At 37.5% G+C, this 16,182-nt stretch overlaps 1 protein-coding gene across 2 annotated transcripts in view; it reads right to left on the bottom strand.

Annotated features, from left to right (window-relative positions):
• Positions 1 to 15,405, bottom strand: part of MGAT1 (alpha-1,3-mannosyl-glycoprotein 2-beta-N-acetylglucosaminyltransferase) — a 334,206-nt gene extending 318,801 nt beyond the window's left edge. Inside the window, exons 1-2 of one of the 2 annotated variants that reach the window (XM_044084357.1) lie at positions 15,210 to 15,404; positions 14,928 to 15,117 (exon numbers count right to left, since the gene is read on the bottom strand). The gene's annotated coding sequence lies outside the window, so the exon portion shown is untranslated. Of the gene's footprint in view, positions 1 to 14,927; positions 15,118 to 15,209 lie in introns of both variants that reach the window. The other variant, XM_044084356.1, reaches the window with a different exon arrangement.
• Positions 15,406 to 16,182: the final 777 nt, after the last annotated feature.

Consider the following 16,182-nt stretch of genomic DNA (forward strand, 5'->3'; position numbering starts at 1 on the left):
CTCACAGACACATGGTTAGGGTGAGGGAATCCACCTCCACCAAGAGGCCTTTTACTAGTGGTGCCCAGCATGGCTCAGTACTGGGACCTGGTGCCCAGCAATGCTCAGTACTGGGACCTCTTCAGTTTGTAATATACTGAAGTTAATGCAAATGTAGAGGGCCACTGGCTGACCAAATATGCTGACTGACAACCCAAAGATGCAGATGCAGTCCCACTATATATGCAGCCCTCATTAGACCAATAAGAGTAAAATGCACCCTTCGGCCTGTGCCTGATCAGCCATCTGCAACAGCTGGAGTGGTCGGTCACAGAGGTTCCTAAACTAAAAGAACTCAGGGTGTAAATATGTCCTGTGTGGACTTCCTCAAAGCCCTGTCCCTGTACTTGGTCTCCTACAGACTACTAAGCAGCGATCTATGCCTAACCTAAAAAAGCATTCTCCAATCCAGCCCTAACAGATCCGCTATGCAAAACAAGCCATACTAGAATTACCTAATCCAAGCATCTAAGTCTCATCTGTGACATAAAGAATATTTAGGAGGGATGGCTATATACCTCAGCAATTACCCTTTCTCTGGAACAGAGTCCCCATTCATATGAAACAGAGCTCTTTCTTCAGCCAATTCAAATGCAATTTGGACCAATGGATGGGAAACTGCAAATTCACCCATCGTTTGGCGAATGTGGCCCTTATGGATGGGACAGTCTGTATATGTCCTGTCACAAGCATATACCAAAGCCATTCAGGCCCATGGGCATTACTAACGAATAGCTAGGCTGAAAAAGGCTCTAGGGCCCTTATCCTAGTAATCTATTATGATCCTATAAGGGAATACAGACTTCAGCAGATAAAAAGCCTGTTTTACGCACTCGTTTTTACATTAAAGCTCCCATACATCATGTAATAAAGCCAGATAATGAAGTAACACCAACCATTTAAAGTTTCAATCCTCGAATGAATAATTCACAATACCCTTGGATCTAGTACTCATAAATATGGCCACCCTTTACACATTTCCATGTGTTATCATCCTGCTTTTTTAAATTAGTGAGCTTTTCCTTTAAAACTGGCAGTATTTCCCATGTAAACACATCAGTGTTTAGGGTCTTTGCAAAAGCAAACCTTCTTCAGTGGAACGATTACCTAAATAAATTCCTCTGTAATCGTCCTCCAATGGATCCCATTGCTAAAACTGCTGCTTTTGCCTATGTAAAAAAAAAACAAACATTTATGGTGGAATACCTATAGAAATAAATTATATAACAAGAGAAAGAAATTATTTCACGCTTATAAAAAACATCTCATTCTACCCACCATAAGCACACACTTAAGTAAATTAGTAAAAAAATTAAGGGAATAAAGAGAAAGCTCAAAGCAGAGTATGAACTTAAAATTGACACTACAAAAAAAAAAATACAAATTTTTCTTTACTTATGTCAGAAAGTTGAGAATTACAAACAATTTTGGAACCAGTCCACAAGAATACTGCACACACTAATATCCTAGATATAGACCCATTAGTTTCACTAGCCTGATATATAAAGCTATGCAGCATCTCATCTCAGACATCATTAAACTGGATACTGAAAATCTCACAACCCTGGACCCTCGTCAATTTGACCTTGTCAAATGAAGGTCCTCCCTCCTTATTTATTTTATTTTTATTTTACATTTGTTTACAGGGAAAGTCCGACTGGAACAAGGTCCATTTACAGCAGAGGCCCGGGGAGAAAAGCTCCATAACATAACAGTACAAATACAACAAATGACAAAAAAAAAATTGTATAGAGGCATGTATACAATTCAGAGCTCTATGTCTTTATATGACAACACATTATATTAACCTTACATTTTTTTGCATAAATAACCAAAGCAGCAGATTATGTAGTACATGCAGCATATAAGGACCTTACCAAGGTCTTACTATTCCCCATGCAGGCTTTATTGATGGGCAATAAATTCGAATATAAATCTTTGTGTGGTGGATAGCAAACTGGTTGTCAGAGAACCCATTCACAGGTGTCACTTCAGAAATAAAAAAAAAAAGTTACAGATATACCACAGGGCTCTGGGTTGGGCCCTCTCCTATTCTGCATCTATTTCTCAGACCTTTAGGCCAACACTCCTGGCCTATGGTTATCTAAGCTTATACAGAACTGTAAACTGGGTATTGTTATTTAATCTTTTACTAACTCACCATTGCCCCAATATGGGTTAAAGTACGTTAACAATTGCTGCAAGGACAATGGTCTCAAATTACATGTGAAAATGTGTAGAAGAGTTCATTTTGGTAAACGAAACATTTTCACATACACATATGTGACACATTCAATCAGACACTGCCGTGCGAGATCTAGGCACTCATTGATTTATCACTTCTACAGAGAAGCTTGGAAAGTGTACACCTGTCTCATCTAATTTCCAAAGATAACTTCTCTAGATATAAAGTAGTCTTAATTCCCCTTTACTTGTATCTCATCGGACCCATCATTAAATATAATGCAGCTTTTGGCATACATTTGTCTAAACATACATCACTCAACTTGAGTCAGAGACTCAGTCAGTGGCCTCAAAAATCTTAGTCATCAGGACAGAATGGCAGCCCTCTCACTGTACTCAGTCTCTGTGGAGATCTGTATATACCCTTCCAAGCCTTGAAAGATCAAACCCTCTTTGACCTGCTATTCCTTCATAGGAACTAAATGGGCAGCCTACTAGGGAGATATTTGAAAAGGGGGGTTTGGCTTAGTTTGTAATGGTCTGCAGACTGATTGCCTAGTTGTTAACTATGAATTAGCATATGCCCATAATTCAAGCTAACAACTACCCTTAAAAATAAAATTACTAAACGAAAACAATATTTATAAGAAATATTAGTACTTAATATTTAGATACATACTAAAATCAATTATGCAAGGGGAGTATATATGACTAAACTAATGGTTTAAATTTTAAAACACTGGTACTTTCAATAAGGCTACTAAATCTGTCTACCTGCAACCTTAGTTGCCTTTGAAACTCCTTAAGTGAGCTACTGAAATCTCCCCCTTTGTCAATTACAACCTAAAAATGTTCTTAAAATGGTGGCATACTAAACTATGCTTAACTTAAAGCACTGCTTTTATTTATTTATTGATCAAAGTGGAAATGCTCGCACAATTAGCAAGAGGCTAAACAAACCACATCACAGGAACTGCAAGTGAAATGACCAATTATGTTTAACTGTTTCTTAAAGATGATGGCCAACAGTGCTAATCAGACACAAATTTTGCATAACAACCTTCCAGTGGTTAATAAACAGCCACAGCATATCAAAAGTCTGACTCCTTGCATATTAAGTAACATTCTCTTGTGAATTATAGAATATAGATTTTTAGCACTTTCTTTCCTAGATACCTCTACAAGTAACTGATGAAGATGCAGCCACGTTCCTTAAACACACCCCATTAATATCTCCAACTCAGTTAAAAATGTAAGAGCCTGATGCAAGATGTGAGGCTCTTTTAAACTGACTTTGTAAACACATTATTTTTCATAATTGCAGGATGTCAGCTTAAAGTTTGAAATAACTTCTAAACACAGACTCCTAGATTTAAAGCTCAAAGACTTTGTATTAAAGGGCAATTCCTCATCTAGATATTGCAGTTAAAAACTTATTAACAACCCCCATGAAAAAACAGTTTTCAACATATCAACTTTTTTAAAAAAATTAACTATAAAAGTAAACAAAATAAAACATTTACAAAGCTTATGCAGTCTGACATATTTGAATGAATCTAGGTTCTAAAAAATGCTTTCCCAACAAGCCATGACTAATTTGGGAAAATGAGAGGGTCATATTTGCACCATTGGTTATTCCCATAAATTATTTAATACTTAATTTTAAAAAAATATTGTCCAAATTAAATCTAAACAGAGAACACCGATCTCATGATTAAGTAGGTTGTTGATGCAAACAAACTAATTTCCCCAAGTCTTGGGGTATAATGACTTCACATAAACAAGAGATGCTGGGATTTAAACTAGCAGCTATCAAACTCAAGTAAGAGAGCAATTCAAAAACAAAACTGACAGAATTCTGTATGAAATAAACTGTGTTTTCAACAATATGGTAAATTTTACCATCAACAAACAAATGCCAGTAGTTCAGTCTTTGACCCATTAGCTACAATAATAGGTCTGTATGGTGGTTGCAACAAACAAGTTTCTTTTTTTTAAACTTATTGTGCAAAAAGTCATGGATCTCCTTTATGTGAAATAATTTCAATTTAAATTTCCAAAAACATATTCTCAACTCTGTTAAAAATCTCAACCAACTCAGTCCTTACTACAGGAATAAAAAAACCCCATTTTAAATAATTTTAGCTGCCCTTCATCAAACCCAAAGTCCAAAAATCTGAAAACATTGTTCAGTTCTAGTCTCCTTTTCCTGTTGTCAATTGCACATCTATCCATCATTCTACGATTATAAAAAGTTTTCCCTTCCTAACCATTCTTTTTTACTTCTCTTGCAGTTTCTGTTTCCAAATCCTGATTTACGAAAATCCAAATTGGTCTCATTGATCCCATTAACAAATCCTGATATCATCTGTCTGCCACTCTTTCCAATCTTTGTAATGCCACAGGTTGATCTGAAAATACTCTGATGTACTAGTGTCTGAATTTTCATTAATATTTAAAATCCTAGCCTTCTAACTGACCTATATTTGAGTTTCAGACTCCATACATCCATCCTCAACCCCTTTTCCCAATTTTGCAGACTTCATATCCTTCAGAAAAATGCATGCCAACTCAAATTCTGTTATTCTAACAACTTTCTAAGTTTATACGAACAATATTTAAAATCTGTCCCTATTTTTGGGCCTTTGCCACCCCACTCCGCTATTTTAGGCTTTGTTTAGATTTCTTAAGCTAAAAAAGTTGAGGTATGTCTCGCTATAAAGCGAATACCACTTAGGAGAAGAGATATAACGGACTTCTCTTCTAAATGTTTCATTATGTCTCTTGAACTCTGAGTAAACTCTTCTGTACTGAAATTAAGAACACTAAACATCTTTACAACACTGGATTTTGACCTTTTCTCCCTAGACCCCTGCTGAAAATAGGTTTCACCCAGACATTCCTGGTAAAAAAATAAATTAAATTGTTGTAATTTCAGATCAAAAATTAGAACATATCTTCAGATATAAAAGAGATCTTTTTATTCTCCGTGTATGCTGAAGTATAAAAAATGACATTAGTATTTTTGATTTTTTTTTCCTCATTAAAATTCAGGCTGCAGCTGCTATTTTGCTTTGAGTATAGAAGCAGCAATTGTGTCAGTAACTTTCAATGAAAATTTCTTGAAAAACATGTTGAATCGTTTAAGATGCAGGCTGTTATACAGCCATACAGTATTCTGAGGACAGACCTTGTTCAGCAGTTAAGGATGTAAAACAACAAGAATGTAAGAATACATTTTACTATGTATGGAAAATGTCAAGTGGGATGTCCCTCCTCTAGGCTAGTAATTAAAGAAAGAGCTTAAATCCACACCACTGACAAGGGTGACGGATGTTCACTTGGAAAAAACTATATACACACACAGTATTTTCAGATACAGCTCTCTGCACTAAGCACAACTTCCCTTAAGAGCACACAGGGAGCACAACCAGTCCTGGGCTGGACTTTCTCCTCCAGGCCCCAAATAAGACGTCCTTTCTCTCTGCAGAAACCAGTGCTCTGTGACTCTGCTCCAAGTAGCCGACACACACACAACCTGGGAAAGACTAGCACCGATTTACCAGCTATTTCCAGGCTAAAAGGTTGGTCCACTGCCACGAGATCTTAACTGGGTATCCAATTATACTGAGTGAATGGTAAGGCTGACCAAACAGCAAGACTTTCAAGGAAGGCCACAGTGTCACCAAATAAATACAAGTATTCTCAAAGGTTAAAATATTCTCCAAAAAGACCAGTTACAAAGAAAAGTTTAAATATATTTAATGACAAATAAAAATAAAACATGAAAATGCTGAATATCTATTTACAATAAAACACCTGAGTTTCAATCACGGGAAATATTAAAAATAACACAGATGGAAACATTCACAAAGATACAGAAAAACAATACTTTACTAAACTAATCTCACTATATTTTCCTATACAATCGAAGAATTAGTTTCCTGCTTACTTAATAGAACAAGGCAAGATGAAGTGGGTGAGTGGTCTTATCAATCCCAAAACAGAGTGCCGAGTGCCACTATCACATCACTCATTAATATCTAAATAATTTCAGTGCTGGCTATAGAACAACATCACATCTGGTCATCTGGCTCCGGTTCCCACACTACCCCCTTTACTAGAAATCTGAGCCAGGTTCTTACACATATATGTCACAATACACACACAGAGCTCTGGTAAGAAATATTATAACATCTGGAAGCTGCAAAACAATTTTAACACTTCCACCTACAGAGCTGCTAAGCCAGGCTTCTCACAGACATTTTGTCTCTGGCTGCAGCCAGAACCATGAGATACAATTTTTATGGCCTAAACCAGACAATTTCAGACTATTTTTCAAAGTTAACTGGACTGAGATTAACCTCCTCTCTTCCAGTATCCTCTGTTACAATATGTTCAGTTAAAACAGTTACAATACAGTGATATACAGGTCTATTTCTTTTCTGTCCAGCAGGACACACTGTTTGCACATTTTTAAACACAAGCAACTTTACAAATACATTTTCAACACAAACACCTGTACAAATCAGTTTAATATATGAACGACTAAATTCTTTACAAAACTCCAGCTAGCTATGCTGGCATATGTTACACATACACTGCTTTACGTCTCCTGGCATTGCTGACACTACCTCACATCACAGTAAGCACATTCTTATCTGCTACAAGGACAGGAGTATTCAAAGAACTATTCTGTAGTGTAGTGTGGTTTCAGGGCGGTGATAGAAGTGATGCTATATGAAGATCAAATGTGTGCAAGTTTCTCTTGCACTTCTCCCTTTCTGGGCATACAGCAAAAGGAAAAAGGCCATTTAACTCTCAGGAGTACAGTAGCACAATAACTTTGTCTTCTTCGGATCCTTTTGATTCACTGTAATTTTCTGCTCAATAGGTTCATAGGCAAGTACTAGGCCAGCTGCCCTCACGGGATATTTTTAAGACTAGCCAATTTCCCTTTTCATACATGAAAACCTATCCCATTTGGTTATAGATTGGCCTTACTCATCCCATGGTCGATAATTATATAGTACCCCCAATTATATAATACCCCTAATAAGAATAACTGGGATCATATCATAGGTAATTTGAGGTGACCCATGCATGGGATAAAGCATTTAGCAGCTACTACTGTCCATTAATAGTACAGGGTACAGTCCAGGGATAGATTTTCTGTTTCCCATCCACATATTTAAGCCATGCTTGAAAATGAACACGGATAAACTTCGCTTTAAGTAGACAGGGAATGTATTCCACAGTAGCCAAGTTATTTAGCTTTCACATCCCTATTTAACTGCACAAAAACAGGCACTTTCAGGTAAAGTGTTTAATATTTTTAACAATATCAGCCAATGAAAACATTTAATGATCAACTTTTTAATACACTATTATAAATAAACTATAAATTATAATAAAATAAAAACCTATAATTATAATAAATTATTAATATAGATTATATTAAGTTTTAATTGAATTAACTTTCAATGGTACAATGATCAACATTTTTACCCAAACAATAACAGAAACAAAGTGGATGTCACTAAAGCATGACATTTTGTGAATGCAATGAGTTCTAATCATCAGCTCCAATAATAAACATGAGGAAAGGGAAAATGTATGCCCATGTTTAACAGAAATATTTACCACAGTCAGACTTACTTAGCATTAAAGGACAGCTATGACCACACACTAAATTTCCTCATGTGCATTTTTACCATACACTGATATCAGACAACAAAGCATAACTTAGCAGTTTCTCACCTTCTGTACCATTTCTATACAAACTGGTTTCATCAATGCAAACTGTGCTGAGTTTGCACAAGTCTAACAATACTTTTGTTTTGAGGTTTTTAGCCCTGGATCTGTGTAACTTATAGTATCACCCCATCCCTTCAAGGGGCTGTGCATGTACAGGTGTGTCCCACTTGACTGACAACCAAGAGGGACATGATGTCATACAAAGACAAGGTCAGTCATGCTTGACTATGCAGTTTGCTTGCTTTTTCTTTATGCATTTTTATTTTTTATTCTCGACTGTGTAGCTAGTTAACTCTGAAACCATTGCAATGACATGACAGAAATAATCAGAGTTGAAAAACTAAATTTAGAAATGGTTGCACTTCTTAAACGCTGTTAATTGTGTAGAAACCTTAAATGGAAGAACAGGATTATATGCACATATCATCGATTAATGGGAAGACTAACTTGGAAATTTCTAACTAATGCATGCAGTCCCCCCACAGTTCTGCTACAAAAGCAAAAAATCTCAGTGAAAAAGAAAAACAGGGATACAGTCAAAAATTTAGACAGATGAAGAAACGGAGGCAGAAATTAATGACTTCTATGCCCTCCCTGTTGCAAAACCATAAGTGAAACAAGGGATGTAACATTTCAGTAGTAAACATCAAGAGAATCCTTCCAATTTCAGTATTAAAAGCAGTGGGAAAAACATACATAAAACTGCATTTAAAGTTTCACCAGCACCTAGTTAATGCAAGCTGACACCTATCATTGCAGCAAACTAAGTTTTTAAGAGCAATAAATATGTCACTTCCTATATTTCAGGAAATGCAAATTGACACAAATCCTATTACGCCAGCATTTGACTTCACATTCTTCAGAAAAATGCATGTTGACAAAGCTGTTATTCTAGCAAACTTCCGAGTTTATAAGAGCAATAATTAAAAATCTGCCCCCATTTCAGGCTTCCTACCCTTCGCAAAATGCATACTGACACAAAGCCTATTATGTAATTGCTTACTGCAGGACACACCATAGTATCCCCGAAGGGAATGTTAGTTAAGTGTTTTTAATTGCTACTCTAATTCTATACATTTTGAACATTAAAAAGTTGAAGAAAGTTCAGCTATAAAAAACTAAAATTCTAATGGGCATTACTAACATAAATGTTAATGTAAGATGGTCACACACAGCCTACAAGGCCCTGCTTTGCAGTCCTTTTTGGGGTGCGGATGGAGGGTGTAACCCTCACCCCCGATGAATGCTACACTGTGTTTTATTTTACTTTCTTAAGAACAACTTACTGTTACTTCATGTCAAATTTTACCACAGTTGATTTACAGTGATCATGAGGTTATGAAAGTTAATTTGTTGCTAAATATGTGTCTGCCAAAATGAAATCAATACCAATACACAGAAGATCAATTACAGATTATACGGAAGCAAAACAGTCATGAGTTGAGCGATAGGTTTAGTGGAAAAACTTCAGAAGGAATGTGGAAAGTTTTAAAAAAGAAATTGCTTGAGTGCCAAAATAAACAAAAAAAATTGTTTAACGTCAGGATCTAGGCATACAACGCCAGGGGGGATACATTTCCCTAAGAACAAGGTACCTGATTAAGTTGTGAGACAAAAAAAATATAAGAAATGGAAAAAGAGATTGAACTACAACTTTGAAAACTGAAGTAAACAAGCTGAACAACCACAAAGCATTCTATAGCTATGTCAAGAATCTCAATGGCAACACCCAGATCTGCCCTGAGTTACAGCACAACGGCACGAAAATTACAGAACCAACTGATATTGCCAACATCCTGGCAGATGGAACGTTACCCCCCTCACCCCCTAAAGGGCCCATATCCATACAAGAAGAATGCAGAGTCCCTGTAATCACAACTACACAGGTAAAAGCTGCACTCTCTAAAGTCAAAAACACAGCATCCATGGGACCAGACAACATCCCAGGCTGCTCCCCACTTAAGCACCATGTTCAATAATAGCCTTGCATCAGGCTTTGTGCCCACAGAATAGCGCACAGCAACAGTTATCCCACTCCACAAAGGGGGAGCCACCACAGATCCCGGGAACTATCGACCTATTAGCCTGACGAGCCTGGTCTACAAGGCCATGGAACGTATCATCATGGAACTTAACAAAGACATTGGTAACCTCCAAACTCTGGATCTCATCTAGTTCGGGTTTGGGAAAGATAGATCATGCCTCCTGAACCTGATGGACTTCTTTGAGGCAGTCACCAAAGGCGTAGATGAGGGTAAGGTAGTTACATCTTGACATCGCCAAGGCTTTCAACACCATCCCCCATTCTGGAGTTATAGCTAAACTCACTAAACTAGGTATAAATCCCTAGGTCACAAGATGGGTTGCCAACTGGCTCACTGACAGAACCCACACTGTAAAAGTTGCAGACTCCAAATATGACCTCAAAGCAGTGACAAGTGGAGTACCACAGGGTTCCATCCGGGACCTCTCCTGTTTGGTATCTACTTCTCTGAAGTACAGGCCAACACAGAAGGCCTCTGGCTAACGAAGTTCGCAGATTACTGCAAACTAGGAGCCACAGTCAAGTCCCCAAATGATGTGGACATCCTACAGAAGGGCCTCGCTGAGACAGATGCCTGGTGTCAGAGCCATGGCCTCAAGCTCAATGCCAAAAAGTGCAGTGTCCTCCCCTTTCGTAAAAACTCTGTACCCATGAACTACCACATAGGCAGCAATCTACTTAACACCGAATGTGTGATAAGAGACCTTGGGACCCAGGTGGACAGTAGTCTCTCCTTTGATAGTCACATCGCCACAGTAGTCAGGAAGTACTTCTACATGGCACACCTCATCATAAAAGGGTTCTCACCCAGGGGAAAAAAAAAAGTCATTGTTCCCCTCTGCTCGACACTCTTTAGACCCATTATAGAGTACAACGCCCCTTTTGGAATGTACCTCACAAGACATATGCAACAGCTGGAAAGGCCACAGAAGTACTTCACAAAGAGGATTACTGGCCTCAAACAAATGCCTTACACTGACTGCCTCAAAAAACTCCAGCTTTACTCCATAGCATATCGCCTACTCCGAGGTGACATCACCTATGTCAAACCCAGAGCTGTTGGACATGCTACACCTAAAGAAATCCCAATCCCTCCGAGCTACATGCTCTAGGGACCTAAACCTTGTCACCACAATAAACAGGACTTGCTGGAGGCATAGATTCATGTCCCAGAGACTTCCCATACTCTGGAACAGGCTACCCATCAATGTCAAGCAAAGTTCTTCATTAGCACTCAATTAAAATCTTGATGAGTGGGTGGGAAATGGGAAATACACCCCGGGGATCACTTCTGTGTCTCTGCTCGACAGTGGCACAGGAAAATAACTTTCTTGGATGGCGTACGCCAGGGAACCTTGTTGTCTAGGCTTACGTAGGCCCTTGGGCTGATAGCTTAGTACCTAGCTTAGTACCTACCTATGAACAAACAAACAAAGCATAGTGTGATACAAGATCAAAAAAATTGTATATAAAGATGTTCAGCATAAAAGGGAACCATTTATGGATACGTAAGATGTGGAAGTAGTAAAGACATACAAATTGATAAACTACGTGCAGATTCTAAACTTACTTTCAGATACAACAGATTATAGATATATTTACATAATCTTATGTAAAACAGTTTGGCTCCATAAAGGGGGTGAAAAGATGTTCTAGTAATATGGAGGTAACCTCAGGAAATTGGAATCAAAATAGATCATATTGAAAAATAACTATGCAAACTGGATCCAAACAAACCACTGGGAGGAGATGGAGTAAGTAATAATGACCTGAGAACACTTCAGCAAGAACTTACAGTACCATTATATATATTGTTTACTAGATCATATAAACATGGAAGACTTCTCAAGATTGGAGACATTCACTTATTAAACCTATCTTTAAGGGAAAAAGTAGGAAAACCCAGAGGTATATAAATCCTCAAGTCTACTTTCATGTTGTGGAAAAATAATGGAGAATGTAATTTTGGATAAGCTTGTCAGAACTAGAAAGAATGGGACTGAAATCATATAACAGCATGCATATGTTGAAAATACATCTATTACCACCTGTATTATGATATTCTATAAAAATACAACAACAGTTACAAATAAAAATTGTGCTGTGATGTAATTTATATAGATTTAACTTCAGCATTTGACAAGTTCAGGCACAAAACACTGATCAATAAATTACAACCAATTATTAATTTACTCCTGACAAGAGGAATACCTGCATGGCAAGTATCATACAGCAATTGGATGGGTGAAAGTCTTGGTAGCAGTCAGGGTGTCCCACAGGGCTCTGACCTAGGCCCTTACTTGTTTAAATTGTACCTTTCAGACCTATCTTATTATCTGAGGTGTTTTACAGTCTGCATGCAGATTACCTGAAATTAGGTAAACTGACTACAGGTATTACAGATAACCATTTGGGCACAGGAGAATAATGTTGTTGTTGTATCTTTCGGCTTTTCCAGGTTAGGGGTCGCCACAGCAGAACTCCGGTCCACTAATGATTGGCAGTAGATTTTTACGTACTGACTTGCCAGGCCTGACGCACAACCTTCAACGAAGGTACGCCCATTCACGCATGTTGCCACACAGAAGACGCTTTAGCTGAGAATCGAACAGGACATCTTACTGTGAGGCGACAACGCTACTGCAGCACAGGAGAATAATATTCTGATAAATACAGCAAAAACTAATCATCTGAGTTTTAGCAGACAAATTGAAGGCAAACGTTTAATACAGCATGACCTGGGTGTATGGGTAGATCCAGCTTTTAGTTTTTGTTTTTTTATAGAACATTAGAGGTTGTATACAAAGATTTATAATGTATAAGAAATCAGTAATTATGAATTACATTACACACAAACGAGTATGGAATAACAATATGGAAACCTTATAAGAAAATAAGCATGAGTAAACTGGAAAAGAGTACAGTGGAAATATACTAAAATATCTGACCTTATACAGTATCATTTTTAGATATTTAAGAAGATATCTTATTCAGGTACATATGGTACTTAAGAGACAACTACCTCTAGGAATGTTTGGGGTTATCAGAAAAGCAGTAGAGAATCATCACACAATCTATGTAGAAGATTCTACAGGAATGAGGAGTGTAACCTGTTCTGAGAGAGCAACTCATAATCTGTTCAATGTATCAGGCTACATTAAAGCAAGCACTAATTATGCTATTTTTAAGAACAGCCTTGACAATTATTATGGCAACAACTGTTTTGGTATATTGGCAGGCTAGAAGGGCATTAATGCCCATGCTTGGAATATTTGTATGTGTGTAGTTCACGCACGCATTTTATTTCTTGAAAAACAAGAACTCTGACATTATAACCTCAGCCCATGTCACTGCAGGGGTGGCGTTTGCTAATGCACATCCTATATGTGTTCTAATATAAACAATCACCTCCCATTCTTCCAGTCTAGCCATCAGTAATACAACATTGGCGAGAAAGGATTCGGGAGGGGCTTGTTATAGAAGTGCTATAAGATACACCCCTGGAACTTGTATATTATTACCAACACATTTAAGATTTTGTGGCTGAATCTCTCTACACTAAACATTTAATCAAAGCCATCCTACATTTCACTGTGTTACTTTCAAGCTTACAGTTTTTAGAAATAAACACCAAAAAACCTCACGAACTGGTAAAACACAAAAACGCAGAGGAAACACACCACCAAAGTAAACTATTGCACAAATAAAACGCACTGCCACAGTAAGCTGTTGCTCAGATTTTGAAATCACAACGGCAATAATCCAAATGTGACACGGAGTGAAAGCAGTTTTTAGAAATATATTATATTCCCCAATGTGGTTATTCACTTTTAATATTAAAATTTGAATGGAGTGCAAATATCTATTATCAAAAAGCACAATATACAGTATCTGAATGTGTCTTCTGCTAATGTACAAGTTGTGTTTCTTCCATTAGTATACAACTACTCATTGCAGCTTTCATCATTACTGTTGTATTCTGCAAGTTAAAATCCATAGGATAGTGTGTGCAGCCCTTCCTTCCCAGTGGGAGACAGAAATTTGCTCGAGTCTCTGGAGCTGTAGTCTTATGGTGAATATATCAGCTAGTTCTGCTATCACAGAGATATACAGAATTCAAGAAACCTAACACATCTACCTGACAAAGGGGAAAGGAGCCATAGAGTCCAATTTGGCCAAAAAATATCAGCATCTCATAAAAAATCCATCACTCTCAACATCTGAAACACAACCATGAAAAAAAATATGAAAGCAACAATGTCTCCATAAATTCTTGGGTAAGGCAACAACAGATAGTACTATCAATCAAAGGGAATGACCCAGGGATAATGTGCTGTGGACTAAAAAGCTTAAGTAAAACAACATCAGATCACTATGACAGCATCAAACTATCCTGTGGTAGAACAAGCTTAAAACTTGATCACTTAAGAGCAATGCAGAGACAAAATAAATACAGTTAACACTTTTTTCCTTTTAGTTTCTGAACACTGTAACCCTTTACGAATATTGGAATTGGAAATCCCAAGGCAGTATGCACCCTTCCTACATATATTGTCTCTAACAGTCGATTTATAGGAGTTTTATTATAATATGTAATGTTTGCGCCCCTTGTCGATACTAATATTTCCCTAAGACTAGCAAGTTTACGCACTAACTTTATTGCAGTCAGGGTGTTCTGAAAATAACACACAACTTTCTGGTACTTCTATGAAAATCAAATATCACTACGAAAAATGTGACTTAAAAATATTTAAACTGACTATATTAAATAGCATCTAATGCAAGAAGAGTGATATGCACATGCACAGTAGGATATCCCGCCCTCGTGGCTACGATGCTCTTTAAGGTAGTCATTTCCATATGTGCGGAAAACTTTGACAATATGGAGATACTGTTTACTTACTTCGTTCGATAAGTGCACTCCAAAAACGGAAATAAGGCAAGTAACATCTGGAAAACCACAGAACTACTCTCTCTCCGTACGAAGTTCCCTTATCATCCAGTCTTAATCAGTAACTTAGTATCCTTTTTCCTTGCATCAGTCATCAGCTTTCTAAGCAGAAGCTGCAAATGCATCACCAAATCTCTAAAAACTAACAAATTAAAAAAAACACACACACACACACCATAAGCTACAGTAAAACTGAAAGACTGAATGAAAAAATTAATAGAGAAAAAAAAATACCCGGTAAGACAACCTGTCGCTTTCACTTCCTGGTAATAACTTGTTCCCATGACAAGAGACGTATTTGTGTCACGTGGCCCGGCTTTTGAACGCGGGTTACGTGTCGTGTGTCTTGCATGTTACGTTTGTATGGATTTGAGGGTGTGGGTGTAGTTAAAGGGACAATCCCAGCGTTTAAAATTCGGGTCCACTCTAAAACTGAGCAAAGTAACGCCCGCTCGAAAACGTCACTCAAATTCCCACCCACAGTGTCAGTTAACTTGGAAACATCCTGTATAGCTTCCGTTCCAAGTCTGCTTTGGCTCCTAACCGCAACTGCCCTTTAATTTTGTGTTCCTGTCTTAGTACTGTTGGACTTAAATCTATGAACTTTCTCACATTTGCTATGTTGGTTAAGCGTATTTGGGTTTGAGTGACGTTTTCGAGTGGGTGTTACTTTGCTCTGCTTTAGAGTGGACCCGAATTTTATACGCTGGGTTTGTCATCACCAAGCATAGGCTAATTGCAGAATTGAGTTTCAGTCTGACGCACTACCAACAGCTGCATTCCCAGAGAAACTTGTGGAATGAATGTGAGTTTCAGCAATCATAAGGGGAACTGGAGCAAAAAGAAAAACTTCTTGCCCTACTTTCTTGATTTGTGTAAAAGTTATACTTTGCCAAGAAATGTGCGAGGGAATCTAAAGTCCGCCGTTGTTCGTTAGCAAAAATGTTGAGCATTTGTATAAATGACACACCTGCTGTTGTTATAGAGATCTGCTTGCAGAACAACTTTTATACCCACAGTACCTTGCCGTCTTGTTTGAAAGTGGTTTACTTTCTTTACTGAACATGAAAAAGTGATTTTCCATATTTCTATGCCAAATTGCCTACACATAAAGATAACTATTATGTAACAAAATTGTCATTTTTAGGCTTTTGTGTTGAATAACATGCTGCTTATAGTACACGTATGTTCGCTGTGTCTGTTTTTT

Source organism: Protopterus annectens, chromosome 9.part0, assembly GCF_019279795.1.
Source record: "Protopterus annectens isolate FY-2018-M chromosome 9.part0, PAN1.0, whole genome shotgun sequence".
Classification (NCBI taxonomy): Eukaryota; Metazoa; Chordata; order Ceratodontiformes; family Protopteridae; genus Protopterus; species Protopterus annectens.